Source organism: Arachis ipaensis, chromosome B09 (genome assembly GCF_000816755.2).
Source record: "Arachis ipaensis cultivar K30076 chromosome B09, Araip1.1, whole genome shotgun sequence".
Lineage (NCBI taxonomy): Eukaryota > Viridiplantae > Streptophyta > Magnoliopsida > Fabales > Fabaceae > Arachis > Arachis ipaensis.
The window spans coordinates 70017976-70030527 of record NC_029793.2 but is presented as its reverse complement, the minus strand read 5'-3'; the positions used below and the strand labels follow the sequence as shown (position 1 = coordinate 70030527).

The 12552-nt window shown below is 35.3% G+C and overlaps 2 long non-coding RNA genes across 2 annotated transcripts; both read left to right on the top strand.

The window, feature by feature from the left end:
* On the top strand, window positions 5276–7147 carry LOC110267107. Its single transcript, XR_002354442.1, has 2 exons — window positions 5276–5755; window positions 7038–7147. It is a non-coding gene; the product is annotated as an uncharacterized LOC110267107 (long non-coding RNA).
* Window positions 7933–8554, top strand: LOC110266612. Its single transcript, XR_002354053.1, has 2 exons — window positions 7933–8051; window positions 8387–8554. It is a non-coding gene; the product is annotated as an uncharacterized LOC110266612 (long non-coding RNA).

Sequence of the window (12552 nt, the reverse complement as noted above, 5' to 3'; positions counted from 1 at the left end):
TTCTTCAGCTACTGCTTCATCTTTAAGGGTCTCTACTTCCACATGTTGGGCCTCCTCGTGCTTCTTTTGAAGTATGAATACGTGAAACCGATCCATTACGTCCCTAAGACGATCCCTTCTCTCTTGTTCCATGTCACTAGCATAATTGGGATCGTGTTGCTTTTGGATTGATGGATGTGGGTGCTCTTCCCTGGAGGGTGGTGATGGGATGGAAAGAACATTATGTGGTTGAGAAGGAAGTTCACCAGAGCTTGAGGGTTGAATATTGGGAATAAAGGAGGATTCCACAAGAGATATAAGAGCTTGGACAGTATAGGTGAGACCGGTGAGAGCAGAGGTAAGTGTGGTCTGAAGCTCCTGTTACCCTTGGCGAAGAACACTAAAGGTATCATCTATGGGAGCTTGGGGTGGATAGGAGGGTTCATTTGTTGGGAGAAAGGGCTCATAATGGGAAGGTGGTTCTTCTTGGTAAGGATATGGAGATGGTGGATATTGGGGGGGTGATTCTTGGTATGGTTTATATGGTTCGTATGGTGGTTGGTGTGGTGGATAAGGATTAGGGTCTGGTGCACGAAATTACAATCACACTTTTGCAACTCCGCACAACTAACCAGCAAGTGCACTGGGTCATCCAAGTAATACCTTACGTGAGTAAGGGTCGATCCCACGGAGATTGTCGGCTTGAAGCAAGCTATGGTTATCTTGTAACACTTAGTCAGGATATCAATAATTATCAGATTTAATTGTAAAAAGTAAAAGAACATGAAATAAATACTTGTTATGCAGTAATGAAGAACAGGTTGAGGCTTTGGAGATGCCTTGTCTTCTGAATCTCTGCTTTCCTACTATCTTCTTCTTCATGCACGCAAGGCTCCTTCCATGGCAAGCTTTATGTTGGGCATCACCGTTGTCAATGGCTACTTCCTGTTCTCTCAGTGAAAACGTTCTGAATGTGCTGTCACTGCACGACTAATCGTCTGTCGGTTCTCGATCATGTCGGAATAGGATCCATTGATCCTTTTGCGTCTGTCACTATGCCCAACACTCGCGAGTTTGAAGCTCGTCACAATCATCTCTTCCCAGATCCTACTCAGAATACCACAGACAAGGTTTAGACGTTCCGGATCTCAGGAATGGCCATAATTCTAGCTTATACCACGAAGACTCTGATCTGAATCATGAGGCTAAGAGATATGCATTCAATCTAAGGTAGAACGGAGGTGGTTGTCAGGCACGCGTTCATAGGTGAGAATGATGATGAGTGTCATGGATCATCACATTCATCAGGTTGAAGTGCGAATGAATATCTTAGAATAGAAGCAAGCGTGATAGAATGGAAAACAGTAGTAATTGCATCAATTCATGAAGAACAGCAGAGCTCCTCACCCCCAACAATGGGGTTTAGAGACTCATGCCGTAGAGAATACAATATGAAACATGTAAAGTGTCATGAGGTACAAGATGAATCACTAAAAGTAGTTTTTATAGTAAACTGGTGACCTAGGGTTACAGAAAATGAGTAAGCTAGGGTGTTTAGTGTAAAAATCCACTTCCGGGGCCCACTTGGTGTGTGCTTGGGCTGAGCATTGAAGCTTTCATGTATAGAGACTTTTCTTGGAGTTAAACACCAGCTTTTGTGCCATTTTGGGCGTTTAACTCCAGTTTTTATGCCAGTTCTGGCGTTAAACGCCAGAATTCTTGAGCTGACTTGGAACGCCTGTTTGGGCCATCAAATATCGGACAAAGTATGGACTATTATATATTGCTGGAAAGCCCAGGATGTCTACTTTCCAACTCAATTGAGAGTGCACCAATTGGGCTTCTGTAGCTCCAGAAAATCTACTTTGAGAGCAGGGAGGTCAGAATCCAACAGCATCTGCAGTCCTTTTTCAGCCTTTGAATAAGATTTTTGCTCAGGTCCCTCAATTTCAGCTAGAAAATACCTGAAATCATAGAAAAACATACAAACTCATAGTAAAGTCCAGAAAAGTGAATTTTAAATAAAACTAATAAAAATATAATAAAAACTAACTAAAATATACTAAAAACATACTAAAAACAGTGCCAAAAAGCATATAAATTATCCGCTCATCCCATATGGAGGTGAATGGTGGAAAGGGGCTTGTGAGTATGGTGGTTCAAATCCATGTTGAGGAGGGGGTTCATAGGTATATTGAGGTGGGTGTTGATTGTCACGAAGAGGTCCACCACAACTATTGTCTTGGTAAGCATCATAGAATGGTTGTTGATAATACCTTGGAGGTGGTTGTTACCACGAGGGTTGATCAAATCCTTGTGGCTCCTCCCATCTTTGATTGTCCCATCCTTGATCCAAACTCTCATTGTAATCTCCTCTTCCTGCAACATGATTATAACCAAACTCATAGGCGAAGGGGTGAGAATTCATAGCAACAAAGGAAAGTAAAAACAAAAACTAATAAGAAAATAATGAAAATAAACTCCTAAAACTAGAAACAACTAACAAAGAAACAAAAAGCAAAATTATTCACAATAACCAATAATAAGGCACACGTTTGTAATTCTCCTACAATGGCACCATTTTGACGAACGGACTTTTGCTAGTAAAGAATTCACAATAAATTCTCGTTACTAGTATAGTTTCTAAACCAACAAAGAATTCTTTCATACAAAAATTTGTTTGTCACTTAAGCAAACCCAATAAAAATAAACCGAAGTATTTAAACCTCGAGTCGTCTCTCAAGGAATTGCAGGGAGGTGTAGTTATTATTGGTTATGAATTTTCTGAGAAATTTTAAAAGTTGGAGAACAGAAAATTAAATGATTGTAAATTAAAGCAATGAAAATTAACAAGAGAATTTATATAATTAAAATAAAAAGCCTTGGCTAGGAAAAGATTAGTCGGAAGTTCTATCCTTATTGGATTTTCCAAGATTAATTGTAATAAGTTGTTGTTTCTACTTAGTTAACCCTTACTGAATAAAGGAAAGTCAAGTAAGGAGCCAACTTCTATTCACAAGTCCTAATCCTCTTCCTTGGAAAGGATTAGCGTTAGTGACTAGATAGCCAGCCAACAATTCTCAATTACAAATTAACTCTTGAGTCTTCCAACTCAAGGGTCTCCAAATATTAATCAATTTCAAAGCCAAGTTAGAAGCCTACTCCATTGACATGGATGCCAATTTCGCATACATGTAAAGGGAGTAGAAAGAAGATATGAACTCAATTGAAAATAATCAAGAAATAATAAAATTAAATAGAAAAGTATCTTTGTATTAATTAATTCAAAAATCGAAGGTATCCATATAACTCTAAATAAAGTAAATGGGGAATAAAAAGAGTAAAGGAATAGGAAACAAACTACAATGATAAAGACTTCAACGGAGGTAGTAACTCTTTTCAATATCAAACTCAAAAGCATAAAACTAGGAATCCTAAAACCTAAAGAGACTCCTCTCTCTCTAGAAAACTACATCTAAAATCTGAATTATGAATAATGAGAAATGTTCCCTCATTCCTCTACTCTGCAGCCTCTAATCTGTATTTTCTGGGCCGAGAACTGGGTCAAAAACAGCCCAGAAATCGCTGGGGGCAAATTCTGATATGCTGAATTTTCGCAAATGCATGCGTGTGCGTGATACACGCGTGCGTGGCACTTATCTTCAAGGAAACTATGACAAATTATATATCATTTCGAAGCCCCGGATGTTAGTTTTCTAACGCAACTGAAACCGCCTCATTTGGACCTCTGTAGCTCAAGTTATGGTCAGTTAAGTACGAAGAGGTCAGGCGGAACAGCTTAGCAATTCCTTCAATTTCTTATATTTCTTCCACTTTTGCATGCTTTCTTTCCATCCTCTAAGCCATTTCTGACCTGTAAATCCTGAAAACACTTAACACACATATCACGGCATCCAATGGTAATAAGAGAGGATTAATAATTAGCAATTTTAAGGCCAAAGAAGCATGTTTTCAATCAAAGCACAGAATTAGGAAGGAAAATGTAAAATATGCAAATCTATTAATATATAATAGAAGAGTAGTAGGTGGTTTAATGCTTGACAAGTGTATAGGCTAATTACTCAACAAGTGTTTTATTTGAATGGCTGACAAGTGTCTTGCTAATTCAAAATTCAAATATCAAATATAATAAATAACAAATATAAACAAAAAGCAAGCAGGATAGCAAATTTTTCACACAACTCTCACTTGTAAAAGCATTCGAATCCATTTGCAAATCCAAATCAGTTGCATGTTGAGCGCATTTTTTCCCTTTTAGTATCAGAATTTGAACTTGCATTGGAACCAGAGCGTGATTGAACAAATTTCAAATAAGGATTTTAAAAATCAGATCTTTCCTCTATTTTCTCTCTCTTCTTTTTCGCGCTCTCTCTCGGATTTGTTTTCTCTATCATCTTCTTCGTCGGTATCGAGAAAGCTAGCAAGCAGTAGTAGAAAGTATTCATTAAGTGAGAGTGTTGAAACAAGCGAAGAAAATGAGAGCAAGATCTGATAGAAGAGGAGGCAGACAAGGAGAACCAAACTTCAGGAGCAGAGGCAAACAGAGCTTTCACAATGGAGAAGAAGCTCTTATGCCAATGTCAAATATGGTTACTGTGGTATGTGTTTCTTTTACTACTGAGAGGTCATCATTCTCTTTCACTATGTTATTCTTATTTATAAGGCTCAACCAATTTGGATATAACTATTTAGGTTTCTTTTTTTCCTGACGGTTGTCGGTTTCAGATGCACTAAACCTTGGTGCTGTCAGCGAAGAGGCAGCAGCTCAGTAGTAAGGTGGTGACGCCGAAAAGCTAACCGGTGGATTTTCACCGTTGGATATGAAGAAGAATGGTGGTAGATATCTTGCCATTGAAGAAGTTATCGGGTGTGAGGCAAAGGTAAGAACTTTTTTTTAATTTCAAAATAAAAAAGTACTGTGTTTTTTTCTAATCTTCTTCTGTTTTTATTTCAAAACATTTGTTTCCCTTCTTTTAGTTTATTTCGTCTGTGTGTGTTTTTGGGTTTAGGTCAGATCAAAGCAGGAGTTTTTTGCAGAGGCAAGTCAATAGAGAAGTACATCTATATCTTTTTCTTATTTCTTATGTTGATGGATATAATGCACTGTTTAAAATTCACCTAAAATTTTATTTTGATTTGTTTAAGCTGATTTGCTTGATTTTATCTTTTCATTTTAATTTAGTTGTTGTTTTTGTTGCTGAGAATGTTGCATATGGTCATGTTGTTGGCTTGCTTTATTGGTTGGTTAAACTATAAACTGTAGATCTAGCATCATATGGTTATTTTACCTTAGATTCCTAATAATTGTGGTTAACGGGTTATAGTTGTGTCCTACTTATTGATGGAGGGAAAGAACTTTTAAGATTTTCAATTAAAAGATAAAAGAACTTCTCAATTTATGGGAAAAATATGCTCTTTTTATTCTGTGTTTTGCATTTTCTGTCTGCATGGTCGTTTTTTGTGCGAGGAAGAGATTCTTTTAGGATTTATGAGTGAATTTTGCAAATAGATGATTTGAATAAATTGTGAACTGTAATCTTGCAATCGTTGGGGCTTTGATCACTTATTTTTTTGTGTATTTTGTGTATCTCTCTATTTGTAATTTCATTATCACATGATTCTATTATCCTTATTAAAATGATTCTCCTCTTCATTGTGTTTAACCAACTTTTTCGATCACAAACTTTGCAGATAATTTCCATTGATAATGGGTTTCAATTCAGTGTATAGGAGCTTGCAAGATATATTCCCCCAAGTATTCATCTTTACCTTTAAAATGTGAAAGTTTAATTGAATTATGGTAATCTATTATTGGATTTTAAGTATAATAATTGCTACCCTGTGATCTGGTGTTATTTATACTGTATTCTGGCTACGAATTTTCAATTGTGGATTGAATTTACATTCAAATAATTAACTAATTAAAAAAAAATATTATTAAGTGATAGAAATTCTAGCGGCATATTAAACATACAGTAGCTGCATATTTTTAGGTGAATGAGTAGCTTTATATGTTGAGATTTTCACCTGACAATCCTTACAAAAGACTACTAATTTCACCTGAACAATTTCTGATATTAGTTGTTTAACACTATGATTAGTTAAAAAGTACTTTCCCTTCCAAATTTTCAGAAACCAACATTGGTAGTTTACATTTATATGAGAACAAGCTTGAAAGAGTTATTTTAGCCCATGATTACCAAATTTCTGAGTATTTTTGTGTGCAATAATCTGTGCATGCGACCAACATGTAAGCATGCCTCTTTCAAGATTCCAAAATGAACACTCTGTCCCATTATTTTAAAGAATTTTTGTTCATACTAGAACACTTAAGGCTGTGGCTATTGAAAATTCAAATGATGCTAATCAAGCTGTTGAAATTGTTCTCAGTAAAATTATTTTGGCATCAAAGGTTCTATAAAATTCACTCAATGAATTGAATAGAGACTTGATATGCATGTATAACGAAATTGGAATGGCTTCGTTTTTCATGGGATATTGGTCTTTTTCTCTATGCTTGTGCTTGGTTTGCAAATTGATAGTCTAATTGTACTCTTCACAGGTCATGAGAAAGAATTATGCTTTTAATTTATTGTTGAAGTATCATTATGCTTTTAGTTTATAAAAGTATTGAAAATTATTCTAATTGTATCTCTTCATTAGTGATTCTAAGATTCTTAGTGCAAAGTGATAAAAAATGAATGAATGAATGAAGTATTAATTAGTGTCCAAACTCTAAATTATCAAATTCATTAAATAAAAATTAACTTATAATTTGGTCACAGTTCGTACCTTGCTTTTTTTTCGTTTTAAATTTAATTAATGAACAATAATTGAATAGGGTGCATGTTTGCATGATATATTGGTTGATTGTGTTGTAACACTGTAATTCACATTGCATTGTGTCATCATGTATAATTTATCTTGGCATGGTTGCATGTAGAAGGGGTGATATCACACCTTAATTAATATAAAATTTAAGAACATTAGTATGGTGCTGAAAATTTATTGATGTTTTTTAAACTTTTTCGGAAAAGGATTAGGAGGCACATATGAAAGGGACGTGCCATTTGCTACTGCCCTTCAAGATTTTGGAAGTGACCATAATGATTTTCATTTTGCTGCTTTAGGATATAAACTTCATATTCTTTCTTTTTTAACTACAACTAAAGATATTTCTTTCAATACTAAATTAAATTATGAACCTTTAATATAATAAGTACCGGAGAAGTTCACATGGAAATATGGTATTTTTTCCATCTCTAAATGGAAATAATTGAATTATCACAGCTTCAATTTTAAATCATTCTATGTAGGAATTTATATATGAATTGTGTAAGAAATACTGCTATAGTTACATCATTTTATTTAGGATGCCATCTAATTAATATGTTGTCTGATGGTATACCAGCAAGTACAACTAGATTTTGTTCTTTTACTACAAAAAAGTGTTAATTGTAATATATAAAATGCATAGAATTCTCTGTAACTCTATAGCATCAATGAAAAAATACTGAATGAAAAATTTTAACAATCCATATCCCATCTATCAAAATACTGAATGAGCATTTTTAACAATTTATGTCCCATTTATCATTTTTAACCTTTTTTTTAATATATAATTGTGCTAAAAGAATTGATATATGAAAAGAACAAGACTCTTCCCTGATAAAGTAATTTTAGAATTAAAACTTTTAAGTTATAACAAAATTAAAAATTAAAAAAAAAAAGAAATGAAAGAATTTTGTTTTACTAATTAATTGAATCTAAGAATATTTTTTCTATTTAGCATCTCTATGTTTTATTTTTGTTGAAAAAAGAAGAATTTATTACTCTCAAGTCACATAATTTTTTTTTATCTACACCCTTCAATAAAAATGCTTTTATTAGTACTTAATTACTATTTTATAATTTTAACATACACTGGAAATAATGTGAATTAAAATTGACCTTAATGTTTTTATTCATTTGTTTGCTAGCTATGTTTTGATGTAACTGTTTGGTAAAAAAAGCTTAGATTTTGGAGGATGTCTATTTTTGCTTCAAAAGAGGTTAGTGTTACATTTATTTTTTACTTTTATAGTATTAATTTAATTAACTAAATTAGTTGAAAATGTAGTTTATTTTAAGCTATTATTTTTCTTTTCGTCCTCCATGATATACACCAAATATTAAAAGGCATAGAAAATAATAGTATTTTTAGAAATCACGATATAAAAATGAAAGAGATCCTTAAAGAGGTTCATAATTACAAAAGAACTTGGAAGAGATTCAGATTTAAAAAAAATGGGCATCAAGTATGTATGCTGGTAGGGGGTCGTTGGGTTGGTCTGTAGTGACTAGAAAATGATCTTGAGGCTGCAAATCTTTGATTGTTTGTTTGTAGGGTCTTAATGCGGTGCTTGAGTTGTTATTTGTTTATGGATAGTTTGTCTAGAACAACTGATGTAACTGTCTTTTTTTTGTTCTCTTAGTTTAGGTTATCTTTTTGTATCAATTTGTCGTTGGATATATTTTGTGGAACTAATCTTATTAACTTCCTTTTAGTTTTGGTGAATTGAACTTATAAAAAAAGGCATGAAAATAATTTAAAAGCATATATTTGTGTTAAGATATGTAATAGGAAACCGTGTCCTTAGATACGAGTATTTGTATTTATCTCCTGCTTTTAACCGTTATTTATTTGTTATTTTTTATAGTTTACTTCTCATCTCATCTCAGTAACCAACGGTGACATCAATGCTATTACTTTGAGGTCCAAAACCACACTGCAAGAGAGGAGTCATGAGGAGCCAAGCTCAAAGGAGAACATTCAAGTTGAAGATGTTGTTGAGGTAGAAGATGTTGAAGAGGAGGATGAAGTACATGACATGGTTGAAGAAGAAGCAACTCAACCAGAGAATAGCCCACAAAAAGAAGCTAAAGCTACAAGAGACGCCATCCCTATCCCCTTTCCACACCTTTCTAGGAAGTCTAAAAAGCAGATGGAGCTCGATCCAAAGATGGTGGAGATCTTCAAAAAGGTTGAGGTACCATTCCACTTTTTGAAGCCATTAGTCAGGTACCTAAATATGCGAAGTTTTTAAAGGATTTATGCATGCATAAGGATAGAATACAGGATTTAGAAACCATTCCCTTAGGTAGCTCAATATCTGCTTTAATGGGTACCATACTAGAAAAATGTGGGGATCCAGGGCCATGTATGGTTACGTGTACCATTGGGGTGTAACATTTTCTGACTGCATGTGTGATTTAGGAGCCTGTGTGAGTATTATGCCATTGTCTGTATATGATGCTTTGAGGCTCCCTCCCTTAAAAAGGTCGGCAGCTTGTTTTATTTTGGCAGATAAAAGCATAATCACAATGGTTGGAATTGCTAAGGATGTGCTGGTGAGCATTAAGGGGCTCACATTTCCTATTGACTTCTATATTTTAGAGATGCCCCCTAATGACTCAGGAAGACCATCATACATCCTGCTTAGAAGGCCATTCCTGAAGACTTCAAAGTTCAAATTAGATGCCCTCTCAGGAACTTACTCTTTTGAGATAGATGGCAGAGCAGTGAGCTTCAACCTGGATGAAGCTATGAAGCACCCTCCAAAAGATCATTCCATCTTCCAGTGCGACATCATTGATGAGACTGTAGCTGCAATTCATTAAGAAGAAGTAGAAGAGATGCACATGGAGCAAGATACAAGTGTGGGGAAACCCTCTGAACACAATACGAAAACTTTGCCATCATCACTAGTTCCAGATGATCAAGTGTCCAGCCACGAGCAGAAAATGGAGTTAAAGCCCCTTCCACCCTACCTCAAGTATGCTTACCTTGAGGACAACCAGAAGCTCCTAGTTATCATTGCAAGGGAACTCACTTCCTAGCAGGAGGAGTAGTTGCTTAGTGTGCTGAGAAGACACAAGAAAGCAATTGGGTGGAGCTTGGCGGATATAGTAGGCATCAGCCCTCAAGTTTGTGAGCACAGGATATTTTTAGAAGAGGGAGCAAGGCCTGTCCGTCAACCTCAAAGGAGACTGAACCCCACCATCTTAGAAGTTGTCAAGAAAGAAGTGACTAGGCTGCTTGAAGCTGATATTATCTACCCCATCTCAGATAGTGAATGGGTCAGCCCAGTACAAGTGGTGTCCAAGAAGTCTGAAGTCACAATAGTGCAGAATGAGCATGGAGAGCTCATAGCAACTAGAGTGCAAAATTCATGGAGAGTTTGCATTGATTACATGCGCCTCAACCAAGCTACTCGCAAGGATCATTACCCCTTGCCATTTATTAATCAGATGCTTGATCACCTGTCAGGTAAAACACATTACTGCTTTTTAGATGGTTATACAAGCTATTTTTAAATTCATATAGCTCCTGAAGATAAGGAGAATACTACTTTTATATATCCCTTTGGAACGTATGCATACAAAAAGATGCCTTTTGGCTTGTGTAATGCACCGGCTACTTTCCAAAGGTGCATGATGAGCATTTTCTCTGATCTTATTGAGAGCTGTATGGAAGTTTACATGGATAATTTTAGCGTATATGGTGATTCATTTAGCCTTTGCTTGTATAGTTTAGCTAGAGTATTAGATTGGTGTGTTAGTTCAAACTTTGTGTTAAATTTTAAAAAATGTCATTTTATGGTAAAACAAGGTATTGTTCTAGGACACGTTTCTAATACTGGTATTTCTGTAGATCCAGCAAAGGTAGATGTGATTTCTAGTTTACCTTACCCCTCCTTCGTGAGGGAAGTCCGTTCGTTCCTTGGCCATGCAAGTTTCTACCGGAGATTTATCAAGGACTTCAGTAAGGTAGCATTGCCTTTATCCAGACTGCTGCAGAAAGATGTTGAGTTCGAGCTGAGTGAGAACTGCATGAATGCATTTGATAAGCTGAAGATCGCCTTGACTCAAGCTCCGATTGTGAGAGGACCAGACTGGAGCCAGCCTTTTGAGATTATGTGTGATGCCTCCAACCATGCAGTAGGAGCGGTGCTAGCTCAGCGCGAAGGTAAGGATCCTTTCGTAATTGCTTATGCTTCTAAGACCTTAGACGCTGCTCAGTCTGTAACGACCCAACTTCCAGTACGTCATGATCGTACCAAAAGTAAGAAGTTACTAACCTATTTCTTTTATTAACTATTTAATATTGAGCCTTTAGTTCAATATCGCGCTTCTATTTTATGGAAAATTCCAGAAAATTCTTGTTTTTTATTATCAAAATCATATATCAAACATTTTCAAGTAGTAATAATCACATAATTATTAATAATAATATCTTTCATACAAAAGATTTCAAATAAAACTCAGATACAAATCCTATCCCTCTATATAAAATAAAAATCGTAAGCTATAAGAGCGAGGGAACTCTATGAAAGCAAATTAACTCACACTTAACTCATAAATGAATTCTATAATCGCCTGCAGCTTCACACTGTGTCTTCGAACCTGTGTCACTGAAAAGGTGGAGGATTTTTGGGGTGAGAACAAACCATACGTTCTCAGTAGGGAATGGGAATGCCGTAAAAGTAATGAAATAAAATGCAAATAATTAACATACTCAAGGAAACTATATTTCATCAAACCTTTTGGATATACTCTTAGCTTTACTTTAACTAATTGATCACCTCTTCCTAAACTCAAAACAGATCTCAATGACAAGATTAATTATATCAATCATTTTTCAGTCAATTAATTCTCAATCACAACGTCAATTATTAATCTCTTTAAAACATCCAGAAACTAAAAGTACAAGCAAGAGATTTAATTCAACATACAAACAAATTACAACAAGACAAGCAGCACAATTACAAAGAAATAAGAGAAGCAAACACAATCAAATGAAGATGCACAAATAAGGATGATGCATGTCTAGCCCTAGTGCAGGTAATGAGCTCATTTGTCGGTTTTTACCCGCTCCCGACGTAACCCGAAGCAGCTGAAACGGGTATGGTTTTCCAGTCAGCATAGGTACAGTTCTCACTAACTGATGTATGCGTTATATCCTCTGTAAGGAAACTCTGCCTTACAGGTGGCGGCATTCCAGCCGTGTATGAAATCATATTCTCTGTAAGCAATCCTTGCCTTACAAGTGCGGCATTCTAGCCGTGTATGAATTAATATCCTCTGCAAGTGATTCCAGGTTATCAGTTACAGGAACAGCTCTCAATAGCTGTGTAATACTGGAAAACGTTCTGTGGTCGTACCACCATCTATCTGACTGCCTTCACGCAACAGATCATCACATAATCATTCTCATTATCATCATTCATTATCACTTTCACATTCTTAGGCAGTACCTCTTTCTTTCTCTGTTCAATTATACTATACAAATTCAATTATACTATACAAACTTCACATCTTTCACTTTTACAACATCTTAGCTCAAACCATTTCTCTTTATCATTCGGATTCAAATATTATAAAATTCACCAAACTCCTAAAAAGTAATCTTCTATTTCAAGCCCAAAGCATAACTCTTTTCATATTAAATTGAATTCAAAACATAATTCCTTTCTTAAATAATTCAAACTTGAATCATAAACCTTTCCTTGA